The sequence below is a fragment of the Malurus melanocephalus genome, unplaced genomic scaffold, assembly GCF_030028575.1.
Source record: "Malurus melanocephalus ecotype Western Australia unplaced genomic scaffold, MMel_1.1 scaffold_103, whole genome shotgun sequence".
Classification (NCBI taxonomy): Eukaryota; Metazoa; Chordata; class Aves; order Passeriformes; family Maluridae; genus Malurus; species Malurus melanocephalus.
Window position 1 is genome coordinate 1718168 of NW_026623335.1, and position 9175 is coordinate 1727342.

Consider the following 9175-nt stretch of genomic DNA (forward strand, 5'->3'; position numbering starts at 1 on the left):
CCCTGGTATGATGGGCCATTAGAAAGYAGCTGAGCTGTTGACTTGCTTACGAGTCCAAGGCTGGTTACACCCTGCAGCCTGTCCTTGTCACCTCTTGTGTCATCTGGGGGTGCCTCAAAYGAGGTGCTGTGTAGCAAGCCATTAACCTGATGAACGGAAGGCATTGTTATTCAAAGGTAAATGTAGGTACTTCTGTAGGTAACGAGTTACTTCTTCCCAGAAAGCTCTTCAAGGCATAGTTTCTTATCTCAAAAGGACTGAAGGGTGGGACAAAACCAGTATCAGGACAGGAATGCCGAACCATGTGTCCTGTCATACCGCAGCATTTGTTCTATGGAGTGTTTCCTATTCTATGCCACACCAGGGGGCCATACTCTGCCACAGAACAGCTCAGATTGAAGAGCTCGTCACATTTGTCAACCAACCCATTGGGTCAACTCATTTTTAGTCAAAGTTGGGGCTTTTTTCCCCAAGTCTTTCAAAGGTATTTCTAAAAAAACCAAGAAATTCGTCAACGTTCTACTTTGATAGACACATTTTGGACCATTGTCCAGCAGATACCCATTCAGAAAACATTGATCCATTTGTGGGCTTTGGATGATTTATGTAGAAAGGGCTGGAGATTCCTATCTCAGACTTGATTCATCTGCCCATTCTTTATGACAAATATGTCAATGTCTCCCAAGTCAACACCCTTCATCTGGRTAACTGAAATTCTGTGCTGAACTTCGACATGGACATAATTTGTGAAGATAAAACATCTTGGAACTTACATACTTTTCATACTTCCCAATCTTGTAACTAGTCTACCAAAAGGTTTTAAATCCACTTCTTGATATCTTGAAGGACTAGGCTTAATCTAAGTGGTGAAAGAGGGTTTTGTTCATTGACAGTAGCTGGATCATTGGTGGAAGGATGGGTCTATGTATAAAATTAAGATGGTTAAATTGTAGTAACTCTGTGACTACCTTCTGGAGATGAGCATTTAATCTCCATTCCTAAGAGGTGGGCTGAATCTTTCTCGATCTGTACACAGCATAATGTCACTGTTGTAGCCACCCTTTGAAGGACAGTCTTTGAAGGTAATCGCAATTCACAMATTAGAAAAGACATGGCAATGGTGGTCACTGAAGATGTTACTTTGCTTCGCAAAGGCATAAAAATAGAACATCTTAATCTGTACACAGGGTCTCACCATTGCAGTAGACCAGGTCTTAGGCATTTTGATTTTCTGGGTGATTCAAAGGAAATACTGTTCATCAGTATGGCTCCACTTTCAGTATTTCAAGGAAAGAGACAAAGCTCAGARTTATCTCTTGTTTTTCGTGTTCTGACCACATTCCACAATTCATCTTCAGTGAAAGATTTTCTTCTTTTACACAAATTCATTGCTTGCATTACCATTAATTCTTTGCCTTTCACTCTAACCTTTTGTCCTTGTTGCCTGATAAGGCTTTCCAGGAGAATCAGTCACACTATTCAAAAATACCATGTGATAGTGCTATGGTTCAGGCTTTGTGAGTTGTATTTGCGGTTGTATTTTTTCAACACTAGGTTCCATGTTAGCTTGCTCTCATSTTGCTTTCTCTAGAAAAAAAATCAAGTTGACCAAAGGTTGCATTATGAATTGTCTAAATCACTGTTTCTTTCTTATTTTTTAAGGTTTTTTATATGTTCCTCACTGGAGGCAGGGTGCATCAAATTTCAACAAAACCTTGTTTCTTGAAACCAACCTTGCTGCCAGCCTCTTAAATGGCTTTCTTAACATAGCATATAAAYACATCCAGTAGAGAAGTTGTATGGAATGCAGTAACGGAGCAGTCTAGGAAGACTGGAAAGCCAGGCCAGTTTGAGCTTTGACAATGGTAGCAAATGTTTTCAGAGGTGGTTAAACAGTCTCGGTTAATCCAGTTTGGGAAAGAAACAGACAGTATCAGCCAGGCAGGAGGTTTTACAGTATTCATAGAGAGTTTCCAGCTTGAAGTGGACAATTGCCTTAGCGGCACTCCTGGTAAAGTCAGGAGGACAATTGTTCTTCTGTTTAGCAGAATAAAGAATGTTCTAATTTATGGGCAAAGTACAGATCATGCAATCAAGTTCACTTGAAAGGTCAACTCCATTTTGATCCTGTTGTGTACCACTGTAACGTCTATAAAGATCTTCATAGATGGTGGAATGGCTGAATTTGAAATAGTAATGRTGGTAGGTCACAGCTAGTTGAAAAGTTGCAGGATTGAAAGTATCATAGAGATCTGTATTGGATGGKAATGGGTCTACATCTCTAGGACTTGCTCTAACTGAAGCGTAACAGCCATGTTTGAGATGCAGAGATTTATCCACAAGATCAWAACTCTTGGTAATAAAGTGACTATCAGCAACTTATGATTGGCTTTATTGAGGTGATTATCTGCCTTTTAGCATTTGGAAGTAAGGCTTGGAAATGAAGCATTTAGTCATTGAGATACATTTAGGTAATCCARTGATTACCTAAAGGAGTTCAAAAGGCAGGATTGATATGGCTAAATGGGATGGTCTATGTTGTAGGCATTAACATCTGATCCAATCATCCTATGCTACTTTTTCACAGTCAAAGAAAAGTAATAGTCARCATCATTAGTGAAATTCATGCTTCATCTTCATCTAAAGCAGATGCCTGTGTCTGGTCAGATGAATCAAACTCTAAATTTGATTTATTTTGTAGACTTTTTTTTGCTGATCGGAATTATGTCACCTGTTCTGCAACTGCTTAGAGAAAATTAAAATTAATCCTGTTATTCCTGTTATTCCTGTTTCTATAACCCAGGCTTTCTTGATCTAAGGCAACTGGATGGTTTAAAACTCSATAACGGCCAAAATAGTTGACAGCTTAGGTCCAAAATATCCCTTTGCACTTSCTGCTTTTTCTCTCCTGTTTTGATCCAATGCTCATGTGCCCTTGGCTTCTGGGATGTGGCTCATCCTTGCAGTATGTTATTCCCTGTAAAGTCTGTCTCTCTTAGTTTCCTCCCCTCTTCCTGATTTCCATCTCAATTTGTTGTCTTCTAAGTGGTCTGAGATGTTTAAATTAAAATGGAGAAACAAATGCTAGAAAGTATTTCTTGCAATCTCTACTTCCAATACAGAACTGAGAGTTATGTTTCCCATTTTTTAATGGCTGCATCTTCAAGAGAGGTAATTTGAGGCAGATAAAAAGGGTTAGTTCTGTAACACGAAGGAAAATGGGATCACTTGAACTAACAACTGTTGAAGAAGATTCTTTACATGAAAGTCTAGGAGAGAGGACCTCCTGTTTCTCTAAACTACTGAGACATTACTTTCACTGATCTGAAAAACATTGATTCTATATTAGATTAAGACACTAACACAGTCAAGTTTAACTGAAGCAAGGAATGRCAGTGATTAGAATAATAGATCCTTGGTAGTTTTTTGGACTGACATAATCATATTTAGTTCTTTATTGATAAGGATGGTTTCTTTCCCCAAATTTTTGCTTTCAAAGAATGTGATCGATACAGTACTGTTTTCCTTATGGACTTCAACGATAGACTCCATGTAGCAATTTTTTAAGAACCAATAATTTTTCTTTGCAATATGTCCATTAAATTAGGGTTTTTTTTTTTTTTTTGTTATCCATTCTTTACCTTTGTAGAACTAAGACATGAAATTAGAAATACTGACGGCAAATGCTTTCAGGATTGTCTACTGACTTCTGCCATTCAATTAAAGAGGCCTAGATTTAAAAACCTAAGAGRATGTAATACCTTTTATTTTTAAAGTAGCATTCTGATTGGTATTTATTACAGGTGTAACTATTAGGTGCTTTTGTATCTCTAGCTGGATACCCAAAATCTTGAATTGTCCTTCCAAAATTATGTTTAGAATCCACTCTTGACTATGTTTTAATGGCTTGCTTAGTATCAAATGGAAGTTTTACAGCAGWATTAGGAATAAATTACAATGTCATGGGACAGAATGCAAGTTTTATCTAGAGGACCTGCTTTTCTCTTTGAGCTTTCTCCTGATGCTTTCACCACCCACCTTTCTCGTTCTGCAACACTTGAAACTGGAGTCTTACATGCAATAACTTCCATCAGCAACAGRCATAGATAGCCCTGACTATGGGTGCCGTGAAGCCAGTGCTAACAGAGATGAGATCGATACCTCTTTACATCCCTGGCAAATCTACACATTTCTGTTTTTTACCTAGCAGACGATTTCTGCCTTGTGTGAGGCAGAAGCTCCAAGGAAGAGGCAATTCAAACAGCTGATTGGAGAAYATACATAGACAGCAAAGATTACCTAACTTACAAATATTACCTAACTTAAAATAAGTTTATGTTTAAAAGCCTCAAACTGGAAATCTAAAATAAAAATAATCTTGTGCAATCTCATTGCTCGCCCTTTCAACTCACCCTGTTGGTCACCAGCAGASTTTAGATGTTTATATCCACAGCAGAGATAAAAAGTTTTAGTACCTCCTTGAGCTCCTTGGCTCTATTCAAAGTAGTGCTGTCTTACCACTGGAATGTAGCTTCCTTTGCCTTGGTGAGGATGAGAACTGGTTTATAAAACAACTATGAAAACCAAATCCTAGCTTAATAGTTGGCTTGGGATGGGAGCATGGAGTTAAGCCGAAGGATAATTTTATCCTTATAGAACACTTTAAATGTCTGATCAGCCATAACAGTTTGCTCATTCTCTTAGTCAATGTAATGATCATTATGAAGAGTGCATTATCTGAAAATTAAATCAGGGAATGTCCTCTTCAGTTTTTGAAAGGAGGTGTCATAAGCTTAGAAAGTAGTAGGTTGAGGACYGATGCAAATGAAAGACAGACATTCTTTGCTTTTCTCTTTGAATYTGTAATTTGAGTTCTCATGACTAAGTACAGTTTTAAAATGAGTAAGTACAAGGAGAATAGAGACATCCAAAACTCTGTGTTTTTACAGAGACGACAGAGAGCCCAATAGATCATTAGTGAAGTACATATTCTATTAGAGCTCATGCAGGGTATTTTTTCATAGAGAACTTTGAGGATTTTTCTGGTTATGAGTATGGTATTTACAGGTTGACTTTTCAAGAATGTAAATATCTCCCTCACTTTTTTTTTTCTGAACATGACATGTCTTTTCCAAATCCTATAAAAAATGTTGTCCAGTGAAGAGAATGTTAGTTTGGGTGGTAAAGTGTTAGCTGTTTTCCTTGGCAATGGCWTTTGTAAACATTGAGAAAGAACAGGATATTTCTTCTGATGACTGAAGAAATACTGAAAACCATCACTTTTCTCCATTCAAATGAGAAAAATAAAAAAGCTTAACTATCTTTTTTTTTCTTAAGGAACTGAAAAATGGAAAACTGAACAATATAGAGGAAAGTTATCTTCTAAAGCAATATAAATGCATTTTTATGAATAAACAATATGAACTTAAGATCTGTGGGTTTTTTTCTGTTTAAAGATTCAACGTAAATTTACTGGAAACAGCGATGAGATAGGAAAACGAAAAATAAAAGCAACAATATTAATGACAGGGGGCTCCAAAAAACAAATGATGTCCACAGAAACTCCCTAACAATAGACAATACCCAACTGCTCCCTCCACCGTGGTATGCCAACCCGAAATGGAGCTTTTCCCCAGTCTCTGGAAAATTATGTGAGGTGTTAAAGAATAACCTCCGAGTCCTAACCAYGCTCYTTCTGGCTACTGCAAAAATTATCCTAATCCTGGCYGAAACCAGGACAATTTAATCTGTAACCATCATAATGTAGATTTATTCAGTATGCTGCCATGCAACCTTGTTCTACATGTCTCTTACCAGAAGTTCGAGTCATATAAGAATATTATGCCAATGTTAGGCTTAGTGCTTGAAAAAATTTTCGTAAAGCTGTGCAAGCTGCCTTTCAGCATAGACAAGGGAAAGTAAAATGTCTATTTGATTCATCTATAGCCTGTGGATTTCACCGTGGATTCAATACAGCCTAAAAAAAATTAATACTATATTCTGTAAAGGAAGGGATGCAAAAGGTAAGGAATTTTTAGTGTGTCTTCTTGSAGCTGATTCACAAACAGTTCCTTTTTGAGGAAGCATGTTCATGCCAGTATATAGCTTAGTAAAACTGCGACAAAGTGGAAGAGGAAGTGGTCTGAATGCTTTTCATTTTGTTTCCTTATCTTTCTGTGAAGTTGTCTAAAGGACTTACTGATTTGACTRATGTAGKTGAATTAATGACCTTTTGCAATAATTGTGCCAATATGAATGATCAAAACTATGCTATGGCTTCTAGAGATTTATTTAGCACTGGCGCTGAAAATTAATTTATTTCCTAGGGATGACTATGACAGTATGACCCTCTAATATAGATGCTTAAGTCAACAGTCTGTTCCTCCTGGGTCAGTTTACAGACGGAGGTTTTGCAGCTGAGAATTGATGGATCTGAAATTGCGAATTCATGCAATTTTAATCTTTTCAGGTAGCCCACAGTAACAAAGGCTGGCACATGCAGTCAATAGCCTTGTTGTTYAGACTGGCGGCACTGGAACAAAAGGCCTTGTTCCAGAAGTTTGCCTGTATTAGGATAGGCTGAAATCTACTGGATTTGCTCTGTTTTATTTTAGCAGCTGCTCACTGGYGATCATTTGGTACTGTAATACAAGTTTTGCTCTCAATAGACAAGGGTAATTCACCTGTAAACACTTTACTAGGTTTTGCCATCAAGCTTCTATGTCATCTTGGACTGTATTCACTGTCCTCACCCAAGGAGAGCGTGTTTTAGAAGGGCGTGGATATGTTTCTGTGAGTCTTTCTACAGGAATCATAGGGAATGAGTTTTCCTCTACAAAGTCCAGCAGAAAAAAAGACTCAATGGCCGTCTTTTTCTTTGGTATTAATTACTTTGTATTGCAGCATAATATTCATMATTCTTAAAAGCAACAAAATAAAATTGAAAAATCAAAATTATCTCAACTCATGCCTCATCAAACAGAGAAACTGACTAAATGYCAATCATGTTACTGTATTTATGTCATCTTGGCTCACTGTAGTTACAAAAACWTTGTAAAGGAACTTCTTCCATTGGAAGTTTCCTACATCTACATTTTGTAATCTTACCCTAACATCACTAGGCAGCAGCGGGGAAAAGAAGTGAGCAAAGGAGATATGAGGACACTCCAGTGAGTACTTTCTCAAGGAATCAACCCACTGTCAAGTTGTATTGTTGGCATGTCCCAATAATGAGAAACTACAAAAGCTATTCAAAGAACACCATTTTGTTTTGAACATTTTTCGGGGGAAAAGAAAGAAAGAAAGAAACAAAACCACAAACCCAACCACAAACTGAATCTTTCCAGGTGAAGTATCTTTCAAAGAATTTGTCAAGAGTCATATATTGAAAAGCTACAATCCAAGTTGTTTAAACTCAGCTAAAATAGCAACGTAAAATGTCTTATACTAGACAGTATCAAACAGCCTTAACTGTAGGCAATACTATTGGCTATAATAAAACAGTATAACATTCCCCAAAGATACAATCTTAGATCATAGAGTGCATAAGCACTACATATTATAAACTTATTGAAAATAAATATGGGATGATGCCATTACTCACAAATAGCATAGTTATGAATTAGTCATGCAGGTCAGCCCAAATGAGTGCAGAAGATAGTATCTTTTATATATAACATCATAGTATTATGCTTTTTACATATAATACATACATCAGAGAGAAACTACTTGAAAAGTATTTGAAAATTTGTAAAAACAGTATTGAGATTGTTGTGTGAATCTTTTGAACCTGCTCCAATTGACTTGACTGCAATAGTTCAAGGTTCAGACATGGTGAAGGCTTGAAAGGAAAATCTGCAAATGACCTCAGAACTTCTTGAAATAGTTTCTGTATATGGAAGTGATTCTAAAGTGCAATGAAGGGTTTTCTACACCGACAAAGTCTGGAACATTGGGATTTCTTAAAGGAACAGACTTTTTAGTAAAAGCTCTGCAGAATGACAAGGAARAAACCCTGTCAGCCAGCAAAAATGTACCACAAATCATATATGTTTCTTTTAATACTATCTAAGCCCAGAGCAGAGAATAGTGACTGTTCATCTTCCTGGCTCTATTCAGAGACTCTGAATGTCATGTGGAACATGTCAAGGAAACTGGATATGGCGTCACAGAAGAAATTTCCCTGCTTCTGCAGGAAACAGGAGAAGCCAAGGGCTCAGGGCCTACTTCAAATTCAATTATTTACATTGGTTGTTCTTGAGCATACTTGAAACATGCCAAAGAAAATCATCAGCAAGTGGCATATAATAAGACAAAACAGAATTTTACACTTTATGGACATACTCCATTAATTAGGTGATGATAGTCTCATCGACTTCAAAGGTCAAAGTTTTTTAAGGCAACTTCTAGGGTCAGCAAATAGAATTTTGCTGAAGATAAGTATTCATTCATTGGCAGAGAATGTATATAAATTCAAGGGGTGATAAACTTAAAGTGGTTGTGGGGTTTTTTTTTGCAAAGGGTTGTAACTATAAGAGTAGACAGTGGAGTTGGTATTAGCCTTTTCCAGAATTCTAAAATGTCATTTCCAATGTTACAGCAGTGACTTCACCTTTGGCTCCGCTCTGACTTGTCTGATCCTGGGTTTGTGTTTGTTTGCAATCTTGCTTTTCTTTTATTTTCAGTCAGGAAGCAAGCACTATCCTGTATATACTAATGTCTATCATGCTGCAGATCTGACTAGTTTCAGGCACCTGTTTTTCTTTTGATATTGACAAACAACTCCCTTGAAAGAAGACATCTTTATTTGGCAGTTGGAATAGACCATGAGAAAAAAGGAGATTTTAGAAACACCGAAGAGCCTAAGCACGTATTTAGTTCAATTTTGGTTAAGGTCCAGCTGGAACCAATCCACTGCATAGGGATATGCAGAAATAACATAGTCATCCTGATAGTCATCAAATGGCTTCTCACAATTCCCCCACCACCAAGGACAGGCAAYCTATAACAACTGACACAATCAGCTCTGAAAAGGTACCTTGGCTCAAATAACCTGACTTACAGGAGTCAGTTTAAAAACCAGTGGGCTTATTAATGATAGTACTGCTCCATTGTGGTAATACTCTCATCCACAGAAGGTTAACCCAGGTGGTCACATGTCTGTGTCTGTCACCTG